The sequence below is a fragment of the Mirounga leonina genome, unplaced genomic scaffold (assembly GCF_011800145.1).
Source record: "Mirounga leonina isolate KUSES-001 unplaced genomic scaffold, KU_Mleo_1.0 Mir_201, whole genome shotgun sequence".
Taxonomy (NCBI): domain Eukaryota; kingdom Metazoa; phylum Chordata; class Mammalia; order Carnivora; family Phocidae; genus Mirounga; species Mirounga leonina.
The window spans coordinates 28409296-28434346 of record NW_023270504.1 but is presented as its reverse complement, the minus strand read 5'-3'; the positions used below and the strand labels follow the sequence as shown (position 1 = coordinate 28434346).

General features: G+C 38.0%; 1 protein-coding gene across 3 annotated transcripts in view; it reads left to right on the top strand.

Moving 5' to 3' along the window:
• TULP3 (TUB like protein 3) overlaps window positions 1-25051 on the top strand; it is a 60374-nt gene that overhangs the window by 7749 nt on the left and 27574 nt on the right. The gene's annotated exons all lie outside the window — the stretch shown is intronic.

Below are 25051 nucleotides of genomic sequence, written 5' to 3'. Positions count from 1 at the left end.
AGCAATGCTGAGTAATGTTAGAAAGTACTGATGTTCGTTAAGTTTCTTTTGTAATTTTGCTTTTCTTTTGAGTGTTAGAGGTTTGTCTCAAGAGTCATAAAAGAAATGACTATGCATGTTGCTTAGCTTAGCAGAGGCACTGTTTTGGCAACTGCTCTATGGTAGTGAAAGCAAGAGAAGCCCCAGAGAAGCTTAGAAGCATAGAGTGCATCTCCTGACACCACAGCTCTAGCAAAAACGCCCTATACAAGACACTGACATGGATACATTTTGCTTCATTACCCAGAAGCTTGCACTTGAATCAAAAGTACGCACATACTCCTTAATAGATCCCTCCTAAAAGTGTCAACTGTCTTCCCGAAACTGAGCAAGTTGCTCCTGTGGGTGTTCTGGGGGTTCATGTTGCTAACCGGGATAATGGCATCAGTTTTGATTTCTAGTTGAAAAATAACCAACAGAAATTCTCAGGGTTGTGAATTCAAGACCCACATTAGGCATAGAGCTTACTTAAAAAAAAAAAAAAAAAAAAAATTTAGGGCTGCCTGGCTGGCCCAGTTGGTAGAGCATGTGACTCTTGGTCTTGGCCTTACCCACATTGGGTAAGAGATTACTTTAAAAATGAAAATAAAAGGGGTGCCTGGGTGCCTCAGTCAGTTGGGTGTCTGTCTTTGGCTCAGATCATGATCTCAGGGTCCTGGGATCAAGCCCTGCATCCGGCTCCCTGCTTGGTGGGGACTCTGCTTCTTCCTCTGCCCCTCCCCCTTGCTTGTGCTTGCCCACTCTCTCTCTCTTTCTTTCTCAAATAAATAAAATCTTTTTAAGAATTCTAAAAAATAAAATAAATAAACAACAAAATCGACAGTCTTTTTTTTCTCATTTTAAAATGCAGCCATTTAAGAGCTTTCAAGTGCTTGCGTCGGCAGCACATGTACTAAGCCTTCGAGCATATTTTGAGCGGGCACATGCAGTAATTAGTGGAGATCAGATAAGTGTGCTTATAACTGAGACATCGGGTTGATTAATACATAGCAGAACATTGCTGGCTCCTATATTGATTTCAACCATTTAGAGTTTCAAATTGTTTTATTCTTAGTTACATTTAGTGGGCTAAGAAATTGACTTTTAATATGTGTATTTTAAATGTCTTTACATGGTACTGTTATGAAAAAACTCAGCTTTTTCCTTTCTAGATGGGGGAAAACCCAGTCCTTTCCTACTGTGTGTTCCTTTCCTGCTATGTGTTTCTTCCCTGTGTCTCTCCTTAATTTCTCACACAGAACACTTCACTTCTGACATTTCTGGGTTTTTTTCCCCACAACAAGCAATTCTCTCTGACACCACTTGGGTGTTCTACAATTCAACTCAATTCTGATACTGTCTAACAAGATAGTTTTGGATCCCACAGGTTAAGGGCTTGGTCCCACAAGACTGCCCCTCCCCTGCAACCCCCATTCTTCAGACGTCATTCACAAGCCCAGTTATCACCTGTGCTTCTGACCAACTGGCTATAGGCGGTAGGTTCCAAAAATCCCCTTCTTGGGTTCAATTAATTTGCTAGAGCAGCTCACAGAACTCAGGGGAACACTTAACGTTTACCAGCGTATTAAGGGATATGATAAAGGATGTGGAAGAACAGCCAGATGAAGAGATACATAGGGCAAGGCCTGGGAGGGTCCCAAGCACAGGAACTTCCGTCCCCATGGAATTGGGGTATCTCACCCTCCTGGTGTGGTTGTGTTTGCCAACCTGGAAGCTCTCCAAGCTCTCTACTTGTGGAATTTAATGGAGGCTTCATCAGATAGGCATTATCAATCATTTTCAGCCCTCCCTTTTCAAGAGAATGAGGAGCGGGGCTGAAAATTCCAAGCATCTAATCATGGTTTGATCTTTCAGGTGACCAGCCCTTCACAGGTACAAAATTTAAAAGGATTGAAACAGTACGTAATGAAAAGTAAAAATGCCTCCCTTTCCCCTACCTATTTAGTTTTCCTCCCTGAAGGCAACACTGATACCAGCTTACTGTGTATCCTTCCAAAGATTGTCTGCATTGCAGATGAAAGATACGTATATATTTTTTTCTTTCATAAATGGTGGTAAATACTCCCCAATTATCTGCACCTTGCCTTTTTTCAATTAGTAAAACGTCTTGGAAATTGTTCCAAATCAATATCTCTATATTTCTATATTTTATTCATGTCAGTGCTTTTTTTTAAACAGTGGCATGGTATTCCATTGTATGGATATGGTCTCAGTCCCTATTGATGAACATTAGAGTGTGCTATCTTGTTATTACAAACAGTGCTACAGAGTCATATAAAGTTTATAATCATATGGGGCGCCTGGGTGGCTCAGTCGGTTAAGAGACCAACTCTTGATTTCAGGTCATGCTCTCAGGGTTATGAAATTGAGGCCTGTATGTCAGCCTCTGTGACAGCCTGCTTTGGGCTCCCCACTGGCTGTGAGGCCTGCTTAAGATTCTCTCTCACCCTCTCTCAAAAAAAAAAAAGTTTATAATCATACTGGACAGTTGGCTACAGTTGGGAAATCCTAAGTCAATAAAGAGTATAAATTTGCCTGAAGAGTTTCTCTAAGAGTGTAAGTTGCATTCACTAGTGATCAGAAATTTTATATTTCATACCAACATATTTTTAACATTTCAAAAAACTAATGTTAGGGCGGGCGCCTGGGTGGCTCAGTTGGTTAAGCGACTGCCTTCGGCTCAGGTCATGATCCTGGAGTCCCAGGATCGAGTCCCGCATCGGGCATCCTGCTCAGCAGGGAGTCTGCTTCTCCCTCTGACCCTCCCCCCTTTCATGTGCTCTCTCTCTCTCTCATTCTCTCTCCCTCAAATAAATAAATAAGATCTTAAAAAAAAAAAACCCTAATGTTAGAGCAAATATGTGATGATTGTATACAATTGAACTTCTTATTTGTTGAGGGTAAAGATATAATGAAACCCTAGGAGCTATTGGAAGTTTAGAGTGGAGAGAGGGAAAGAGTGGGACTTGTGTTTGTTACTTTTTTTTTCTTACTTCATTGACACTATTTCTGATAATTCCTTATGGAAGTTTCACTGTAAAAATCACTGCCTCCTCTTTGATGAATTATACTACCAGAGGCCGCCCATTTTATTTGTAGCTGCTTGAATGTATTGAGTGCCCATTATTATTTTATAAGTAGTAGTAGACCATTTTATTTTGACACAGAGATTTTCTTTAACATTTATTAATGTTCGTGTCATTAAATATAAGCTATTTTGAGCAGTACCTATATCTCAAACTCTTATGTAGCATATAGACAAGGTAGAGATTCAGAAAACAATACAGATTTAATGTGTGCTTTCTATGTACCTGACACTATTCTAATCATTTTCTTACTAATTTGTTCAAATCTTATATAGTCATATGAGATAATTATTATTATCTTTATGCTGTGCATGGTGGGCAGAGGTTAAATAACTTGTCTGAGAGAGAAAGTAAAGGATCTGGGATATTAAAAAGCCAGGAAATCTGGATCCAGAGGCTGTCCTTGAAACTATTCCTCTGTAAAGTTGATTGACTTTACTTTCATTCTTAGATGTTTTATGAGATCATTATAATTATCCCCTTTGTTAGGGAAGGAAAATGTAGAGAAGTAAGATTGTTTGCCCAGAGTATGTTTATGGAAGGGAGGCCTAAAGTTAGGGTATTGATAGGCAAAGATGCCTGGGGGAAGAGGATAGATTTTATCTTCTGGACTTTGAATGGGCTTTGTATCAAATAAATAAATAAGAAACACCATTCTGCCATTCATTGCTCAACATGTTGAGCAATCACTGGTTTGACTATGGTTTAAGAAAGCAATTTATATGTGTAAGTAAATTGTTCTTGTCCTTTCTACTTAATCTGTCAACGTAGTGGCTTTTTTATCTTTCCACAACAAAACAATTCACAAGGAAGGGTGGGTGGTTTAAAAATAAAATAGAATTGAGGTAGCAGGAAACAAGAATGATTATTCACTCTGCTCTGTAGAGAGGAATTGTATTATGTGTCCATGTCAGCGCCAGAAGAAACTTCGCAGGAGTCATGAGCATTATGGTCTGCTTCACTTACTGAATTTCACTGGTTTTTAAATTCAATTTTAGGATTCTTGTAAATATAGTGCAGTCTTGCAGTGCTCTTTATTTTTGATATTTTGTCATCTGACATCCCATAGAAAGGCGCAAACTTCAGAATGATGTTGTTCATTGAAAGAACTGGTCAGGAAAAAAAACAGAAGGAAGCCTCAAGAAACAAAGACTAGGTACTATATTTGGGGGAAAAGAGGAATCTCTTCATTGGTGTTAGTAAAGGTCTGATATTTATTAAAGTAAGTCTTTGCTGAACAACTCCAGGGAGGTGGGTAAAGTGGGGACTTGGGGGTGGATGCATGTGGGGAAGGAATGCTTCCCTGTTCCCTTTTCATTGGCTTTTCTGGTCTCTGATTGATCTGCATCTTTTCAGCAATTATCAGTTCACACCCATATTCACATTTATAAATATTTATCATGTGCATATAAAATAATGAAAATAGCTTATATGTAGTTTGTCAAAATTATTCTGATTTCTTTGTGACAAATGCTGTATATAATCTCACAGGTACACATGCCAAAATTCCTTGGCAGTGGAAAATGAAGTGAAGGATTTCACAATATGACAAAATATTATGACTCAGTGATTGGGAGTAAATGTATTAAAATTTCAGGTGCATTCACTTGAAAGGCATATGGGAAATTAAGGCTTTTCACAGGAGTTCTAGAGGAAACATTTTATTTTATTTTTTTATTTTATTTTATTTATTTTTAAAGATTTTATTTATTTATTTGAGAGAGAGAATGAGAGAGAGCAAGCACATGAGAGGGGGGAGGGCCAGAGGGAGAAGAAGCAGACTCCCCGCCGAGCAGGGAGCCCAATGCGGGACTCGATCCCGGGACTCCAGGATCATGACCCGAGCTGAAGGCAGTCGCTCAACCAACTGAGCCACCCGGGCACCCCTAGAGGAAACATTTTAAAAAGTTGTATTTTGGGGTGCCTGGGTGGCTCAGTCGTTAAGCATCTGCCTTCGGCTCAGGTCATGATCCCAGGGTCCTGGGATCGAGCCCCGCATCAGGCTCCCTGCTCCACAGGAAGCCTGCTTTTCCTCTCCCATTCTGCCTGCTTGTGTTCCCTCTCTCGCTGTGTCTCTCTCTGTCAAATAAATAAATAAATAAATCTTTAAAAAAAGTTGTCTTTTGAAAGGGTCTCTAAAAATATGGAATATAAAACATTACTTTGCATTGGTTGATGGTATAGTTGAAGGGTGTGCTAAGAGGGTGAAAGGCAGTGTCTTTTCTCCTACAGAAAGTTACCTGTTTATGGAGTGTTTATATGCATCCGTATTTTTTTCTTAGATCTCAACTCTTTGTCCTTTCTAAAAGAAAGTTTGAGTTAGAGATGGCAGCTGTAACTAACCTATCAGTTTGTATCACTATCAGCTTTAGGTGTTCTAGTATTCTTGGTCCCAAATAAAATGTAAAGTATAATATCCTTTCATATAGTGATTGAGAGTATAAACTTTGGAGCTAGATTTCCTGGGTTTGGATCCTGGCTCTACCATTTACTGATTGTGGGACCACAGAACTTAGCTGTGCCTCAGTTTCCACAACTATAAAATAAAAGTTGAATTACTTCAACTAAATAACCTATACTGAACTCAGATCTCAGATCTCTCAGAGCCAGTTAAAAATACCGGGAGAGTTTGATTACTTCCACTTATATCAGTGTTTACCCCAGTCTGTTTGTTTACCCCAGTCTGTTAGTTTATGGCCATGGAGACAGGGCTATCCAGAATAAATAAGCTGTACAGACATGGTCCAGACGTTCTGTCTTGTCAGAGATAGGGGATTATTTTGGCAAGGCAGAAGCTTAAAAACACAGTATTGATACTATCTTTTTTTTTTTAATAATAGATTTTATTTTATTTATTTATTTATTTATTTATTTATTTATTATTTATTTATTTATTTATTTATTTATTTATTTATTTGACAGAGAGAGACACAGCGAGAGAGGAAACACAAGCAGGGGGAGGTGGGAGAGGGAGAAGCAGGCTTCCCGCCGAGCAGGGAGCCCGATGCGGGGCTCGATCCCAGGACCCTGGGATCATGACCTGAGCCGAAGGCAGACGCTTAACGACTGAGCCACCCAGGTGCCCAATAGATTTTATTTTTTAGAGCAGTTTTAGGTTTACAGAAAAATAAATGGAAGTACAGAGAGTTCTCATATAGTCCCTCATCCACCCCCCCCCTTTTCCACTATCATTAACATTTTGCATTAGTGTGGTACATTTGTTAAAAATTGATGAGCCAGTATTGATATGTTGTTATTAACTAAAGTCTGTAGTTTACATTAGGATTCACTCTTTGTGGGTATATTCTGTGGGTTTTGACAAATGTATAATGGCATGTATCTATCATTACAGTATCATACAGAATAGTTTCACTGCTATAAAAATCCCCTGTGCTCTACTTATTCATTTCTTCATAGATCTTTTTGTTGTTTATTTTTTTAAATACAAGTATAATTAATATACAGTGTTTTGTTAGTTTCGGGTGTGCAATATAATGATTCAACAATTCTATACATTTCTCAATGCTCACCAAGATAAATATACTTAATTCCCTTTATTTCTCCCAACCCTCCATCCACCTCCCCTCTGGCAACCACCAGTTGGTTCTCTGTATTTAAGAGTCTGTGGTTTTTTGTTTCTTTGTTGTTCATTTGTTTTGATTCTTAACTTCCGCATATGAGTGAAATCATATGGTATTTGTTTTTCTTGAACTGACTTCACTTAGCATTATACCCTCTAGGTCTGTTTTTACTATTTCTATAGTGTTGCCTTTTCCAGAATGTTATATGGCTGGAATCATACAGTATATACAACTTTTTTAGATTGAATTTCTTTCACTTATCAGTATATCTTTAAGGTTCCTCCATGTCTTGTGTGTGTGTATGTGTGTGTGTGTGTGTGTGTGGCTTGATAGCTCTTTTCCTTTATCACTGAATAGTATTTCATGGTATGGATGTACCACAGTTTGTTTATCCATCCACGTATTGAAGGACATTTTGGTTGCTTCCAGCTTTTGGCAATTATGAATAAAGCCGCTATAGCCATAATGAAAATATTCATGTGCAAGTTTTTGTGGGGACAAAAGGCTTCAACTTTTTGGGTAAATACTAAGGAACACAACTGCTGGATCCTATGATGAGAGTAGATTTAGTTTTGTAAGAAACTGCCAAACTGTATTCCATAGTTGCTGTGCCATTTTTTATTCTTATTGCTCCACATCTTTGCCAACATTTGGTGTTGTCAGTGTTTTGGATTTTAGCCATTCTGCTAGGAATGCAGTGGTAACTCATTGTTTTTTTCTTTTTTTAATTTGCCGTTCTGTAATGGCATATGATGTGGAACATCTTTTCCTATGCTTATTGGCCATCTGTATATCTTCTTTGGTGAGGAGTCTGTTTAGATCATTTGCCCATTTTTTAATTGGCTTGTTTTCTTATTGTTGAGGTTTTTGTTTTTGTTTTTTAAGATTTTTTATTTATTTGACAGAGAGAGACACAGCAAGAGAGGGAACACAAGCAGGGGGAGTGGGAGAGGGAAAAGCAGGCTTCCAGCTGAGCAGGGAGCCCGACGTGGGGCTCGATCCCAGGACCCCGGGATCATGACCTGAGCCGAAGACAGATGCTTAACCGACTGAGCCACCCAGTTGCCTTGGCCTCTGCTTTTCTATCGTAATTTCCTAGCTGGCAGAGCTGCACATGCATTGTACTTGTTGGTTAGTGAGGTTCAATATCACCAAGTGGTGACACTTACATAAGCTTCCCAGCAAGATTCTCACATATGTATCATAGGATATAGGAAATTATAAATTTCCTTTTTCTAATATTTTCCCCCCAGATATTAATTATTGCACAGGTAACAGAGGAACAAAAACAAAAACGAAAAAAAAGGAAAGGCTACCCCAGATTCTAATATCTGTTCTTCTTTTGCCTGCATTCTCTTTACCTGTCCATGTGGGAAGTAGTAAACTTGATTACTTTTTGAGGCTACCACAACAATTTGCCACCTTTAAATTTTATTTTTATATCTTCTTAGCTAGTTAAATAAGAGACCCATGTTTTTATGTTTCTCTTATTAGTAAGAAAATGGACGTTTTGAAAGATTGTGGAAGGAACTCAGTAAATCAATAGTAGAGTAGAAAAGAGACCCTCTTCTCTCCTGTCTACTTACTATTCTGTTTTCAAATCTATTAGAATTACTGTTACTGTTACATTAGCACCCTGTCCTTGCTGTAAAATGCTGATGCTGTCTGGATGGACTATATTGCCATTATAGCCTAGGACAATCTTTTTAAGCCCTAACTTTGGTACTTGAGATGTCTTTATAAGGATACAGACAGTTCCCCAATTTATAGCTGTATTAATGTTCTAAATGTTGGTATGAATTGGTTGTTTGGCATTTAGGGTGTTTTCCCATAGAAAAATCTTTGCCTTGTTCCTGATCTTAGAGGAAATGCTTTCAGTCTATCACCATTGTGTATTATGTTTGCTGTAGGCTTTTCATATATGACTTTTATTATGTGGAGGTAGTTTCCTTCTATTTCTATTCTATTAAGTGTTTTTTTTTTTTTTTTAAGATTTTATTTATTTATTTGACAGAGAGAGACAGTGAGAGAGGGAACACAGCAGGGGGAGTGGGAGAGGGAGAAGCAGACTTCCCACTGAGCAGAGAGCCCGATGCGGGGCTCGATCCCAGGACCCTGGGATCATGACCTGAGCCGAAGGCAGACGCTTAACGACTGAGCCACCCAGGCGCCCCTAAGTGTTTTTATTTTGAAAGGATCTTGAATTTTGTCCAATGCTTTTTTTTTTAATTTTTATTTTTTTAAAGATTTTATTTATTTGACAGAGACACAGCGAGAGAGGGAACACCAGCAGGGGGAGTGGGAGAGGGAGAAGCAGGCTTCCCGCCGAGCAGGGAGCCCGATGGGGGGCTCGAGCCCAGGACCCTGGGATCATGACCCGAGCCGAAGGCAGTCGCTTAACCAAATGAGCCACCCAGGCACCCTGGCTTTGTTTTTTCTAATTTATGTGACCTTAAGCTTGGCTTAGTAAATTACTTAATCTCCTGGAGCCACCCTTTTTCATCTATAAAATAACTAAAATAATAGCAACCTTACGTGGTTCAAATGAACAGTAAGATTTATATGTATAAAGGCCTAAGCACTCTCCCTAGCAAATAGAACCTTTTGCTTTCCTTTTACCTCAATGACATGTGTTTATTATTATTGTATTTCTGTTGTTGTTAGGCTTTGAGTTCATATTAATATTATTGGTTGGGTTCATATTAATATTATAGTTTGTTTTTACTTTTATTTTAAGGAGAATTGTGAGGAAACTTGTAGTAGACTTAAAAAAGAACAAGATGGTTAAATTTAAAACTATTTTAAAAGGCAAAGTTAAAATATCTGTGGTGTTAGAATACATATGGTCAAGGGATAACTAAATTATAAGAGTTTATTCAGAATATGACTCCAGTATATCAAACATGCAAAGGATTTAAATTATTGAAGAGAGACTTTGGACATTAGATAATTTTTTATAACCTTAACCTTTATTTTATAGATAATTTTTTATAACCTTTATAAATAATTTTATAACCATTAAATAATTTTTTATAACCACATAAAAATGTGGACTACCAAGAGAGATAATTTCCACTTTATGTATGATCAGCACTAATCATACTGCTGGTGGAAGTATGAATTGATGTAGTTTGTTTGGGAAGTTAATTTGGCAATACAACTAGTCATACCCTTTGACCAGTCTTCTCATTCCAAAAAGGATTTAGGTCTACCCTTAGTAATCCTATTTCTGGGAATCTGTCTCAAAAAGAAACCTTGAAATGCAGATATAAACTTTATTTAAATTTATTTATTTATTAATGAGGTATAATCTCTATACAGTAAAATACACATTTTAAGTGTACAGTTCAAGGACTATTTTACGTTTGTATATATCCCTATGATGCAGCTATAGAACATTTCTATCACCCAGAAAGTTTCCTTGTGCCTCTTTCAACTTTTATCTTTCCTCTACCCTCCACCCCACAATGGTAACCATTATTCTGATTTCTATCACCATAGATGCTTTTGGTGGTTCTTGAACTATTATAAGTGAAAGCATACAGTATATACTCTTTCATGCAAGTTTGTTTTCTTTTTTCTTTTTTTAAGATTTTATTTATTTGAGAGAGAAAGACAGAGATAACAAGAGCCAGCAGGAGCAGGGAGGAGAGGGAGAAACAGGCTCCCGGCTGAGCAGGGATCCAGGCGTGGGGCTCAATCTCAGAACCCGGGGCTCAATCTCAGGACTCTGGGCTCATGAACTGAGCCAAAGACAGACACTTAACTGACTGAGCCACCCAGGCGCCCCATGTAAGGCTGTTTTCAGTCAGCATAATGTTTTTGAGATTTAACCATGTCGTTTATGTATATTACCAGTTCTTTTTACTGCTGAGTAATATTCCATTGAATGACTATACCACAATTTGTTTTTTTTGTTGTTGTTGTTCTTCTGGTCTTAGACATGTGATTCTAGTTTTTGGCTTTATGAACATTCTTGTACAACTCTTTTTGTGGGCATATGTGCTAATTTCTTCTGGATATAAATCTGTAACACTTTTTGTTATTAAATTAGCAACAACTATGAGGGCTGCAGAGTGTGAGGTTTGTGGTGGTGTGCAGCCAGAGTGCGGAGGGCGCACGCTGCCTGCTCTGGCCTGGGGGGCAGCAGGGAGGGCGCGGGAGGGGGGGGCGGGCACGGGGTGGGGGGAGCTGCACAGTGGGCGGGCGCGTGGGGATGGGCGTGGGGGTGGGGGGCAGGCGCGGAATGACAATCAGGAAGCTGCCTGCGGGCTCCTCTGCTCTGTGTGCATAAATTCACATACAAATATGAATAAGTAACGAGAAAATGGTATTGGAACAGTGGGAATCAGCAATTTTGCACAGGAAGCTTTGGGAGATGTTGTGATGTTGTTTACTGTAGTCTGTCTGAAGTCAGGACAAAATAGAACAAACAATGTGAGTTTGGTGCTTTGAAGAGTAAGAAAGCTGCTAGTGAGCTCTATTCTCCTCTATCAGGAGAAATAACAAATTAATGAAGCTTTTGCAGAAAATCCAGGACTTGCCAACAAATCTTGTTATGAAGATGGTTGGCTGATCAAGCTAACACTCAGTAATCCTTCAGAACTGGATGAATTAGTGAGTGAAGAAGCATATGATAAATCCATAAAATCTACTGAGGAGTGAAAATGGAACCCCTAAATAAACTAGTATGAAATAAATAAATAAATAAATTAGCGACAACATAAATATCCAACAATAGGGGAATAAATCAGTACAGGTAAAATATTATGCCACCACTAAAAATTGTGCTTATAAAAACGAAGGAAAAAGTTTACAATGTATGACTTGGAAAAATAATGCATTATTATTATGTAGTATATTTTAATTTACTTTTTAATTTTTCTATAATGGGAGTAAATTACTTTTCTAAGAAAAAATATACTTTTTTTTTTTAAAGATTTTATTTATTTATTTGACAGAGAGAGACACAGCAAGAGAGGGAACACAAGCAGGGGGAGTGGGAGAAGGAGCAGCAGACTCCCCCCTGCTGAGCAGAGAGCCCCATGCGGTGTTTCATCCCAGGACTCTGGGATCATGACCTGAGCCAAAGACAGACGCTTAACGACTGAGCCACCCAGGCGCTCCAGAAAAAATATACTTTAAAAATCTGAGTGAGGATCATTGTGCTTTAGATATTGTGAACTTTGATTATGTAGACAGTAGAGGGTAGTCAAGTTGAACTTCTTTTGTATCTTTTCTTGTCTAACTTTGCTTGTATGACTTTTATTTGAATTACAGACGTTTCCCAGTTGTAGATCAATTATGTGTATCAGGTGGAATAGTTATTCATTATGTGGTAAAGGAGTCCTTTCCCTTAGTAATTAAAAACATGCAAGTAAACAACTTTAAGTTACTTTTTTTTTTTTTAAGATTTATTTATTTTATTTTAGGGGGGGTGGTTAGTGAGCATGAGCAAGAGGGGCAGAGGGAGAAGGAGAGAGAATCTAGCAGACTTCATGCCAGTGCAGAGTCCAGCGCGGGGTTTGATTTCACTTGAGATCAGGATGGTGAGATCAGAACCTGGGCCGAAGCGAAGAGTTGGCTCTTAACCAACTGCACCACCGAGGCGCCCCTTAAGTTACTTTAATATATCATTAACCTAACAGAGGTAACATCCCAAATTGGCCAGAGCATAGAGAAATAGTTTTTAACTTGCTGGTAGCAATATAAATTTATAAAGTTTTATTTTGGGGAAAAACAATTTAGAATTATAGGTAAGGACTCATAATAGTATAGTTTGTAACTTTTGACTTGAAAATTCCACTTTGAAGAATAAAGATACTCATTGCTGTTCTATAGTGACACAAAAGAAGAAGTTCTATGTTTAACAGAGGGAACAAGTTCATCTTACCAGTGGGGTAGGACACTTTAACAATTAAGATATGATATGTATATGAATTTTGTCAATAAAAGGAGACACAGGTGGTGCCTGGGTGGCTCAGTCGTTAAGTGCCTGCCTTCGGCTCAGGTCATGGTCCCAGGGTCCTGGGCTCGAGCCCCCCATCGGGCTCCCTGCTCTGCGGGAAGCCTGCTTCTCCCTCTCCCACTCCCCCTGCTTGTGTTCCCTCTCTCACTGCGTCTCTCTCTGTCAAATAAATAAACAAAATCTTAAAAAAAAAAAAAAGAAAAGAAAAAGGAGACACATACATAGGTAAAATAATTGGAAAAAAAAGACCAAAATGAGTTTTTGGAGTGTTCACAGCAAATCTGTGCATGTGTTGAATTTATAGTGCACTTAAAAAGTCAATTTTACCATATGATAACTTAAAAAATTAATGCAGACAAACTCGGTTTGAGAAAAAGAAAAAAGTATATGAAGGTACTGACAAGAATTAGAAATTGATTGTGATGTGAGAGTTTGTAGTATATTGGGATTTTTTTCTGTAAAGTTTTTTTTTTAATATTTTAGAAGATTAGCTATACATGTGTATGTGTGCATTTGTATTATGTGTGTGTTTGTGTGCTAAGTCACATTGAATAATAAAGTTCTTACTCTTTCACTGTCAACAGTTTTTGAATGTTACTGTTCAAATGGATAGGAAACTGATACAAACATACCATCAGGATATTCAGGATAAGTATAATTTAGAAATGTTCAAAGTACTGTTGAAGTAGAACAGAGGAAATTATTATGGAGAAATTGAGGACTTTTTCATAGAAAAAGTGAGACTTGAACTTAGGGGTATGTGGGGTTTTTTTGTTTGTTTGTTTTAGATTTTCAGGGGCTTTTTATTCAATGGCAGGTCATTTATTCCCATAGAGAAAATTGTTTTTACAATGACATTTTTAAAGAGATGTTTCATTTATCACAGAGTTACTGTGAAGCTGTACAAAGATATTTATTTATTTAGTCAATATGTATGTTTTATATAAAAAGCATTACTCTGTAGCACTTTTATAGGCTGTGGAACAGTGATAATATGAGAGCTCAGTGTAATAACTAATGCTCACCACAAGATTCCTAAGTCAAGAAGCAAAGCATAGGCTAGGCCCTTTTACTAAGGTGGGGATATACTTAAAAAAATTTTTTTTTAAAGATTTTATTTATTTGACAGAGAGAGACATAGTGAGAGAGGGACCACAAACAGGGGGAGTGGGAGAGGGAGAAGCAGGCTTCCCGTGAAGCAGGGAGTCCAATGCGGGGCTCGATCCCAGGACCCTGGGACTATGACCTGAGCCTAAGGCAGACGCTTAATGACTGAGCCACCCAGGCACCCCTTAAATTTTTCTTTTTTAATCCAGAAAATTGTTCCTCTCTCTTCATGTTTTAAAAAACAGTTTTCTTCCCTGTTCTTCAGATTGGATAATATCTACTGATATATCATATTTTTCCTGTTTCTTTGGATATGGAATAATTTTTTATTGTGTACTGAACATTATGCATGGTACATTGTAAAGACTCTGGATTCTGTTATTTTCCCATGAAGACTGTTGATTTTTTTTTTTTCGGTTGGTTTGTTTAAAAGTAGATCATTTATTTGATCTCTTTAACTGCAAACTGGGCTGGAAGACAGCAGCTGAAATCTCAGTTTGGTTTTTAGTCTTGCCAGGATTGCTTGGAGTCTGCCCCATATGTGCTTGGTTCGGGGTCAACTAGATATTAGGGCCAAGTTTAGTGTGGCTGCCAGAGATAAAGATTTGGGGTTATCGGTCATGGCAATAGATAGATGACATAGGACAGGCCTGTAGATCAGCATGTAATCCTGACTACAATAATGGTCAATGGAAGAGGACAGAAAGTAAAGGGGTATAAGTATCGTGAAGGCTGAAACTAATTCCTTGTTCATTCCTGTATCCTTAGTGCCTACCTCAGTGCCTGGTATTTAGGGCATGCTTAATAGTTGCTGACTGAATTTAGTGAAAGGAGCAGCTAGGTAAGAGTAGAACTAAGGAGTTTTCAAGAAAACAAGAGAGGAGAGAGTTTCAGTAAGGAGCTGGTGGGTTTTTTTTGTCAAGTACTTCAGGCAAGTCAAGCAGGAATGAAAGGTAAAAACAAACTATTATTTTTGGCAATTAGAGGATGAGTTTCAGGAGAATGAGGGAATAGAGCCAGACTGCAATGAGTTGAGAAGGTAATTATAGTTGAAATAGTGACAGCAAGTGTTGATTATCTTGAAGTTATTTGATGATGATGGGAAGTGGAGATTGATTAATAGCTTTATAGATAGATAAAGTCTAGGAAGGTAGCTTTTTAAAGAATTATTATGAGCCGAGGAAAGAAGCTACTAGAGATGGAGAGGCTGAAGATAGAGGAGTAGTATTCATTGTAATTCTGGGGAAACAGGGGCCAGAATCAGTTCACCAGTATCAGAGTTCACTTTATGTAGAGGAACATCTTCCTCTGTGATAGGAAGAGAGATGGAGCATGTGTATTTTTATGAGTACAGTTGGAGAGGAGAATGAGAATTTGCTTCTCAAATTGTTACCTCACCTAAGGAAAGAACTCTGTGGCCCTTGGGCCCTCTTAGGAGAGGAGTAACAGAGTAGCTGAAACCTAATTCATATGGTATGTTTTATTCTCCAACTTACATGCTTAAAAAAAATTTTTTTTAAGTTTGTTTATTTAAATAATCTCTACAACCCAATATGGGACTTGAACTCACAACCTTGAGATCAAGAGTCACATGCTCCTCCAACTGAGCCAGCAGGCACCCCTCCAACTTGCGTGCTTATTTATTGTGCATATTTTTGAGGCAAGCCTGATCTTAGATCTTTATTTCCAAATATTTATAAAAGGCCTGAAGTATGTGCATGGGAACACATTGGAGTTATATTTAACATTTAATGTGTTGGAGATTTTTCTCTTTTTTTTTTTAATGATTTTATTTATTTATTTGACAGAGAGCGAGAGCAGGAACACAAACGGGAGTGGGAGAGGGAGAAGCAGGCTTCCTGCTGAGCAGGGAACCTGATGTGGGGCTTGATCCCAGGACCCTGGGATCATGACCTGAGCCAAAGGCAGATGCCTAACGACTGAGCCATCCAGGCGCCCCTGTTGGAGATTTTCCATCATTATAGTTTGCAAAAGCTTAATATATATAGTTTGCATTGGTTTAACATTATATTGACACCCATGCTGTAGTTGAAACTGGACTGAATTATTTACTTGTTTAACTCCCGTTGTAGGTGGATTTAAAAAATAGATTTATAATTGACATACATCAAACCCCACATTTGAACTGTACGTGTTGATGAGTTTTGACACATGTATACCCCTGTGAAACCATCACTACAGTCAAGATAATGAACCCCAAAAGTTTCCTTTTGCCCCTTTATAATCCATCCTTCCTTCTTACTCTCAGATACCCACTGCTTTTTGTTACTACTGATTAGTTTGTATCTTCTAGAATTTGTATCTTCTAAGTGTTATCTTACAGTGTGTTCTCTTTCTTGTACTTAGCAGAATGATGTTGATATTCATCCATTTTGTCATGTGTATCAGTAGTTTTTTCCTGTATATGGCCAGATAGTATCCCTCATAAATTTTTTTTAAATATATATTTTTAAAGATTTTATTTATTTATTTGACAGAGACAACAGTGAGAGAAGGAACACAAGCAGGGGGAGTGGGAGAGGGAGAAGCAGGCTTCCTGCAGAGCAGGGAGCATGATGCGGGGCTGGATCCCAGGACTCTGGGATCATGACCTGAGCCGAAGGCAGACGCTTAACGACTGAGCCACCCAGGCGCCCAGTATCCCTCATAAAATTTATCTATTCATCCAATGATGGACATTTGGGTCGTTTTCACGTTTTGGCTAATACAAATAAAGCTGCTAAAAAAAATAAATAAAGCTGCTGTGAACATCCATGGATAGTTTTGTTTTTTGTTTTTGTTTTTGTGGACATATGCCTTCATGATGTCTTAGGTAAATTTCGGAGTGGAGTGCTTGGATCAAATAGTTGGTATATGTTTGGCATTTTAAAGAAAGTACCTGAAAGTGGTTGTGCATTTTGCATATACCTGCTGGTTGAGTAGCCATGTGAGTTCAAGTTGCTCTACATCCTCACCAACACTGATGGTCAGTCTTTAATTTCTAGCCTTTCCATTGGTTATGTATTGATATTTCGTTGTGGTTTTAATATGCATTTCCGTAATGACTCATCATATTGAGCGTCTTTCCTTGTACTTATTGACCATTCATATTTCTTCTTTTGTGAAATCAATGTTGAAACCTTTTGTCCAATTTTTAATTGGGTTGTCTTCTTAGTAAACTGATAAGCCTACTTTTGATTTTAAATATAAATCCTGTGTTAGATATGTATTTTGCAAATATTTTCTCCTCATCTGAGGCTGGCCCTTTAAATTTCATAAGAATATCTTTTGCAGCACAAAAGCCCCAGATGAGGAGAAAATATTTTTTATTGAGGTATGATTGATACGTAACATTATATTAGTTTCAGGTGTACAGCATAATGATTCAATATTTGTACGTAAAAGTGAAATGATCACCACAGTAAGTGTAGTTGATGTTCATAACCATATAGTTACAAAATTTGTTTTTTTCTTGTGATGAATGCTTTAAAGATCTCTCTTAGCAACTTTCCAATATGCAATACATTATTATTAACCATACATTACATCTCCATGACTTACTTATTTTATAATTTATTTATTTTATAACCCTTTGATCCCCTTCACCCATTTTGCCTAGTCCCCATCTGCCTCTGGCAACCACCAGTCTGTTCTCTCTATCTATGAGCTTGGTTTTTTTATTTTGTTTGTTTGTTTTAGATTCCACAGATAAGTGAGATAATACAGTATTTGTGTTTTCTTTGCTTTACTATTTGGCTATTGTAAATAATGCTGCAGTGACCATGGGGTGCATGTATCTTTTCAAGTTAAGGCTTTTCTTTTTCAGATAAATACCCAGAAATAGAATTATTGGATCATATGGAAGCTCTATTTTTAATTTTTTAAAAGATTTTTATTTATTTATTTGAGAGAGAGGGAGAGAACAAGTCAAGGGAAGGGGTAGAGAGAGCGGGAGAAGCAGACTCCCCACTGAGCAGGGAGCCTGACATGGGGCTCCATCTCAGGACCCCGGGATCATGACCTGAGCCAAAGGCAGATACTTAACCGACTGAGCCACCCAGGCTCTATTTTTAATTTTTTAAGGAACCTCCATACTGTTTTCCACAGTGGCTGCACCAATTTACATTCTCACCAGCAGTGCATAGGGTTCCCTTTTCTCCACATCCTCAACAACACTTGTTATTTCTTGTCTTTTTTTTTTTTTTTTTTTAAGATTAGGCGTCTGCCTTTGGCTCAGGTCATGGTCCCAGGGTCCTGGGATCGAGCCCCGCATCGGGCTCCCTGCTCCGCGGGAAGCCTGCTTCTCCCTCTCCCACTCCCCCTGCTTGTGTTCCCTCTCTCGCTGTGTCTCTCTCTCTGTCAAATAAATAAATAAAATCTTAAAAAAAAACAAGATTTTATTATTTGAGAGAGTGAGAGCGCACAAGTGGGGCAGAAGGAGAAGCAGGCTCCCCGCCAAGCAGGGAGCCTGCCGCTGGGCTTGATCCCAAGACCCTGGGGTCATGACCTGAACTGAAGACAGCTGTTTAACCAATTGAGCCACCCAGGTGCCCCTCTTGTCTTTTTGATATTAGTCATTCTGACAGATGTGAGGTGATATCTCACTGTGGTGTTCATTTGCATTTTGCTGATGATCAGTGATATTGAGCACTTTTTCATGTACCTGTTGGCCATCTGTCCGTCTTTGGAAAAATGTGTATTCAGATCTTCTGCCTATTTTCAAATCAGATTATTGGGTTTTTTGCTATTGTACGAGTTCTTTATTTATTTTGGATTTTAACCCCTTATCAGCTATATGATTTGCAAATATTTCCTTCCATTCAATAGGTTACCTTTTCATTCTGTTTATTGTTTCCTCTGCTGTGCAGAAACTTTTTACCTTGATGGAGTCTCACTAAAAGGTTTTTTTTTTATGAAGTATGTATGTTTAAGTAAAAGGCATAATCAAGCCTACAGTTTTTCTCCCAGAAGTGGGAGTCAAATCTTTGATTAAGTATGAATAACTGACTAGATTTAAGAATTTAAAAATTACATTGCTTTATGTAATTACTTGTCTTCAGTTACTAAACCTTTTTTCCTTCATCTTTCCTGTAATATCACTTTTTTTTTTAAGGTTTTATTTATTTATTTGACAGAGAGAGAGGCACAGCGAGAGAGGGAACACAAGCAGGGGGAGTGGGAGAGGGAGAAGCAGGCTTCCCGCCGAGCAGGGAGCCCGATGTGGGGCTCGATCCCAGGACCCCGGGATCATGGCCTGAGCCGAAGGCAGACACTTACCGACTAAGCCACCCAGGAGCCCCTGTAATATCACCTTTTTAATAATTCCTTAGCACACATAGTACATTTGTTCCTGATAGAGTTGAACCAGATTTTCATAAATTGTTTTTATTGTAACTCCATACAGGCAGCTAATGACTAAAGATTTACAATTATGAATGCCTCTAACTAAAATAAATATGAATTGCCTTCTAAGTTGTCCCCTTTCTCAATCCACATTGGCATTTATTGCATTTATTAAAATAAAGTAGGGTAAGCCTTTCCTTCTCCTTTCTTAACTAATTCCTGAGACTAAAAAGTATCATTTGTGATATTATGAAGCAATATTATAATCAGCAAAGGAAGTGCTCACTCAAGTTACTATGAGAAAAGCCACGGACTGCTCACAGCCTTCAGTTTTGCAAGTCTTAGCCTGCTGCGTTTCTGGCAAGGGTGTTGTTTACTCTCTCCAGTACCACAGAAGGAGCCTGTTTAGCCTCCTGCATCACTGGCCAAATTGCAGCTAAGTGCTGATTACAGCATCCTGATTATCTGGCACCATGTAGGAGGCAGCAAGAAGACTTCCCTGACTGGATAGCAGCAATGGACTTTGTGTTTGAAAAATTTATTCCTTTTTTTTTTTTTTTTTTTTTTTTGCGTGCTGAGAGAACTTGATAGGAATGTTAAAAGTGTAGAGTGATCCTAGAATCTTGTAGGTCGTTGATACGTTATTAAATGCTTCAAACTATTTGGCAACATGGTCTGTTGGGTCCAGCTCTAGACTAGCAATTCAGTGAGTAACGTTTTAAAGTAGGCTCTAAGTGTCTCAGATTTGTCTTGGGTAAATTTCGTTATTGTTCCATACCATCTCCATTCCTTAGAAATACTGTGTGTGTAAATTAGGTGCTAGATTAAAGGGCATGTGGATTTTTAAGTGTACCCTGAAATGCGCATTACACAAAATGTTTTCTTGTTTTTTCCCTCTAGTTTCTTATTTTGAAAAATTTTTAATATGCTGAAATCTAGCAAGAAAAGTAAATTGATAACCTATGCCTTTTACCTAGAGTCACTGCTTATTAACGTTTTTTATTATCTCACATTAAATAATCTTTTAAATTAGATGTACAAAAAAGTTGTAAAAAGATAAGAGAATTCCTTGACCAAGTTTCCCCTAATGTTAGTATCTTACTTAACCATATAGTAAGTTACCAAAACCAGGACATTAATACTGATTCAGTACCATTAACTAATCCACAGGTCTTTTTGGAGTTTTGCCAGTTTTCCCGCTAATGTCTCTTAATAGTTTGGGATCCAAATCCAGGATCCCGTAGTCTACTTAGTTGTCATGTTTCTTTAGTCTTCTCCAACCTTCTCCAACCTAGGTAGCATCTCAGTCTTTCTTTGCCTTTCTTGATCCTGAGGCTTTTTTAAAAATCAAAGTATAGTTGACACACAGTGTTCCATTAGTTTCAGGTGTACAATATAGTGATTCAACAACTCTGTGCTCTGCTCACCACAAGCATAGCTCCCATCTGTCACCATACAAGGCTGTTACAGTACCATTGAATACATTCCCTATGCTGTACCTTTCATCCCCGTGACTTATTCCATCCCCTAACTGGGAGCCGGACCTCCCACTCCCCTTCATCCCTTTTGATCTTCACCCTTTTGAAGAGTACTGGCCATTTATTTTGTTAGTGTGTTTCTCAGTTTGGGTTCCTCTGCTGTTTGCTATGATTAAATTAAGGCTGTGCATTTTTGGCAAGAATACCACCAACGTGGGGCATCTGGCCAAGCAGGTAGCCCGATGCGGGGCTCAATCCCAGGACCCTGGTATCATGACCTGAGCCGAAGGCAGATGCTTAACCGACTGAACCACCCAGGTGACCCTGTGTTATATTTTCTTGCCAGAAATCTCTTAAATCTCCTCCACTCTAACCTAGAACTATTTTTTTCATCTCTCTTGATGTTTTTGAAGAATCATGAGAGTTGTCTTGAAGAATTTCCCTCCATTTGGTTTGTTTCCTCTTGAATAGATTTAAGATAAACATTGTTGGCAGGAATGTTGCCTACATTATATTGTACTCTTTTCAGTACATCACATCAGGGAATACCATATGTCAGTCTGTCCCATCATAGTTGTTGTATCCCTTCATTTGGTTAAGGTGATGTCTGCCAGATTTCCTCATTGTAATATTACCTTTTCCTCTTTGTAATTAATATAATTTGTGGGGGAGATACTTGAGATTGTGTTGAATATCCTGCTTCACTCAGTGGTTATAGGATCCATCAATGTTTCTTGCAAGAGTCAATTATTAATATGGTGGTTATAAAGTCATGATATTCTACTTCTATTATTCATTCTATGTTTATTAGTTGGCATTCTGTAACAAAGATCTTTGTTATACCATTTGTTTATTTAGAATTAGTATAGACTCATGGATTTTTTTATAATAACAGCTTTATTGAAATGTAATTCATATACCATACAATACGCCCCTTTAAAGTATACACACTTCACTGGTTATTAGTATATTCACTAAAGTGTGCAGCCATCACCACAGTTAATTTTAGGACATTTTCATCACTTCAAAAAGCTATCCCATGCCCTTTAGCTATCATCCCCCAACTTTCATCCCTCCAAGACCCTAAGCAATCACTAATCTATTTTCTGCCTTTATAAATTTGCCTATTCTGGACACTTCATAAAAACGGAATCATATAGGGGCATCTGGGTGGCTCTGTTGGTTAAGCGTCTGCCTTTCGCTCAGGTCATGGTCCCAGGGTGCTGGGATCGAGCCCTGCATCAGGCTCCTTGCTCTGCAGGAAGCCTGTTTCTCCCTCTACCCTCTGTCTGCCCCTCCCCCTGCTCATTCTCTCTCTCTTAAATCTCCTTCTCTGTGAAATAAATAAATAAAATCTTTAAAAAGACCAGAATCATACAATATGTGTGGTCTTTTGTTGATTGGCTTCTTTCATGTAGCATAATGTTTTCTAGGTTCTCCCATGTTTCAGTACCTACTCCTTTTTATGGCTGAATAATACTTCATTATATAGATAAACCAGATTTTGTTTACTTGTTCATTAGTTGATGGACACTTGAGAGGTTTCTACTTTTGGGCTCTTGTGAATAATGATGCTATAAAAATTTGTATGCAAACAACAATGTAAATGTACTCAACACTACTGAACTGTCTACTTAAAAATGGTTAAAATGTTCCATTTTATGGTACATGTCTTTACCATAATAAAAAAAAGAAGAAAAAAATTTATGGAAAGTCCATGTGATAGACTATTATATAGCCATTTAATATTATATTTCAAAAACCTATATAATAACATAAAAGATGCTTATGATATAATCTTGAGTTAAAATGGTACAAAATCATAAATATTATTTCAAATATATAAAAATGTATAGAAATTTTCGTAAAGGTGTTTGTTTCCTTGTTAGCAGGGATTATATCTCAAGATGGTGGGATTATATCTCAAGATGGTAGGATTATAAAGACACTTTCATTTTCTTTATAATTTTTTTCAAAATTTATAAAATGGGTATGCATTGTTTTTATAATCGATTAAGAAAAACACTAGAAAGAAAAAATTGTACAAAAAGTGTTTGGCACCAACAATCTTGTTGTAACACAATATTATCTCAAAAATCCTTTCAATTAAAGAAATAATAGGGTGGGGCGCCTGGGTGGCTCAGATGGTTAGGCGTCTGCCTTGGGCTCAGGTCATGATCCCAGTGTCCTGGGATCGAGTCCCACATCGGGCTCCCGGCTCAGCGGGGAGCCTGCTTCTCCCTCTGACCCTTGCCCCTCTCATGCTGTTTCTCTCTCGCTCTCTAAAAAATAAATAAAATCTTTAAAAAAAAAAAAAGAAAGAAATAATAGGGTGAATAGGTGAAGAGCATTAACAGATACAAACATCTTGTTATAAAATAAGTCACGAGGATAAAAAGTATAGCATAGAGAATATAGTCGAAAATGTAATAATGTTCTATGGTGAGAGATATGGTGACTATACTTATCATGATGAGCATTGCATTATACATGGTAAATATATATTATGCTATATGATACATATATATGATGCACATATATATAATGGAGAGTACTTCAAGAGAATCGTGTTCTATGGGCATAAATATATGCCACCCTCGAATGTTGGATTGGTTTTTCTAAAATGTATGTTTAGGATTTTCCCTGTTTGTATCAAGTAAATAGGAAATTTTCCATGAGAAAAATGGGAGGAAATACAGTAATTCCATTTCTTTTACTCTGTAGGAATTCTTTCTGTTTTGTGTTGCTTTACTAACCGGCCTTGGTCAGGCTTGCTATTAAACAACTTCATTTGAAAGGAAGTAGAGAAAATTAAAGGAAAAAAATGCAAATTTTATAAGATCATATTCCAGGTTAGACTAGAAATTCTAGTTCAGATTAATATAAGTATATAAAATATCTGTTATTTCTGCTAAATTATAATTTAAAACTAGAGCTCAAAGAAAGTATAGCTTTTGATGTATAGGAAGTATCTAAATGTTACAATTATATAGCATCTTCTTAGTGCCTCTTTGGTTCAGGTCAAAACAAAACCTGTTTATTTAAATTGTTCAGTTTGCCTAGGCTTGATGGAAGGAATTAAGTGGTGTCAAGTAGGAATTGAAGATACAGCTGGTTTCCTCACTATTAGAGGCCTTAAGAGAAATGTTTGAGGACTTTAGTTGTGTGTCAGAATTTACCATGATTGAGGAGGTTTTAGCATTGTGTGTGTGTGTGTGTGTGTGTGTGTGTGTGGAGGGATGGGGTGAGGGGGTGGGATAAGATGATTTCTTTTACATGCCAGGGGATTTTGCAGTTCTGGTTTAGTGTTGAGAGCAGAGTGAGGTAGAGGAAAAACAAGATTCATAGTAGCTGTTGAAAATACTAGTACATAACAGTGCATTTTATACCATGTTACCCTATATATATTTATATTCATAATTTTTTGTCTTAATCATTTTCTTTAAAAAGAAAAAGATTTATTTATTTTAGAGAGAGACTATGGGGGGAGGGGCAAAGGGGGAGAGAGAGAGAATCTTCAAGCAGATTCCCTGCTGAGTGCAGAGCTCCACACAGGCTCACGGGCTCTCACGACCCATGAGATCTTGACCTGAGCTGAAACCAAGAGTCCAACGTTTAACCAACTGAGTCACCCAGGTGCCGCATCTTAGCTGTTTTATGTAGAATTTTTTCAAATTTATACTAATATCCACTGAATACTAATAACATTCTAGCACTATATTCATAAAGCTAAGATTTTAAAATATGTGAATTAGGGTTAAAAACACTAAGGAAAACAGGAACATATCTAGGAGAAATGTTAGGGGCCCACGAAATCAAGGCCTGTATATATCATATATGACATTTTTATTTGTTTATTTGTCCCTCTTTTTTTTTTATAAAGTAGGTTCCACACCCAGAGCGAACCCAATACAGGACTGAAATTCACGACCCTGAGATCAACACCTGAGCTGAGGGGCGCCTGGGTGCCTCAACTGGTTAAGCGTCTGCCTTTGGCTCAGGTCATGATCTCCAGGTCCTGGGATTGAGCCCCACATTGGGCTCCCGGCTCAGTGGGGAATCTGCCTCTCCCCCCACCAACTCATGCTCTCTCTCTCTCTGTCAAATGAATAAATAAAATCTTTTTTAAAAAATATTTTATGTATTTATTTGACAGAGAGAGACACAGCAAGAGAGGGAACACAAGCAGGGGGAGTGGGAGAGGGAGAAGCAGGCTTCCCGCGGAGCAGGGAGCCCGATGCGGGGCTCGATCCCAGGATCCTGGGATCATGACCTGAGCCCAAGGCAGACGCTTAACGACTGAGCCACCTAGGCGCCCCCATTTGTCCCTCTTTTGAACTGGGAAAAGGAGATGACTTATTTTGAATACCCAGCTTTTTTTTTTTTTAAGCATATGGTTTATAAGGAAATTAATAAAGGGGAACTGTCAGAGAACCAGAATGTCATCTG